The sequence below is a fragment of the Salvelinus fontinalis genome, chromosome 13, assembly GCF_029448725.1.
Source record: "Salvelinus fontinalis isolate EN_2023a chromosome 13, ASM2944872v1, whole genome shotgun sequence".
Classification (NCBI taxonomy): Eukaryota; Metazoa; Chordata; class Actinopteri; order Salmoniformes; family Salmonidae; genus Salvelinus; species Salvelinus fontinalis.
In genome coordinates this window covers 470,751-471,505 of record NC_074677.1, presented here as the reverse complement: position 1 = coordinate 471,505, position 755 = coordinate 470,751, and positions in this window count along the sequence as shown.

The following is a 755-nucleotide window of genomic DNA, read 5'->3' as shown; positions in this document are numbered from 1 at the left end:
TTACTAAATAACAATACACATTCATGTTTACTAAATAACAATACACATTAATGTTTACTAAATAACAACACATTAATGTTTACTAAACAACAATACACATTAATGTTTACTAACTGTATTGTACTTTACAAAGTAGACACGTAGAGTTATGAAAGAAATCCTCATACCTGATGTTTGTTGTAGTCGATGTTGTTTCTTGATATTGTGGTCAGCTCTCCCTCTGAGTGGCTCTGTCCCCTCTGAGACAGGTGGGTGTTATTCAGCTACATTATACAGCACTTCCTGCTTTTTGACCTCATAACGTGGTGATGTCACAGTGGAAGGATGAAAGGCATCCCTGTCAGTTATCTGGTCTTAGTTCTTCCTCGTAGAGACATGCAAAACACTGGTCGAAGTAAAAACCCAAACAGGAAGAAGGAAATCCAAGAATTCTCCAACTGGGATTTCTGGGAAACAAAAATAAATTGCAACCCTCCCTGTGGCTAAACTATACGAACATGTTGGATTACAATATAATATCTCCTTTAAAAAAGTAAATAGGAAGAACAAAGAGAGAAATCAACAGTCAAATCCAGCCAAAGTAAATAGGCCTAGATAAAGAACCTGTATCATTCACTCAGCTCCCTTGTCAGTCACCCTGCTCTCAGGTATTTACCTCTCTGTCAGTCACCCTGCTCTCAGGTATTTACCTCTCTGTCAGTCACCCTGCTCTCAGGTATTTACCTCTCTGTCAGTCACCCTGCTCTCAGGTATTT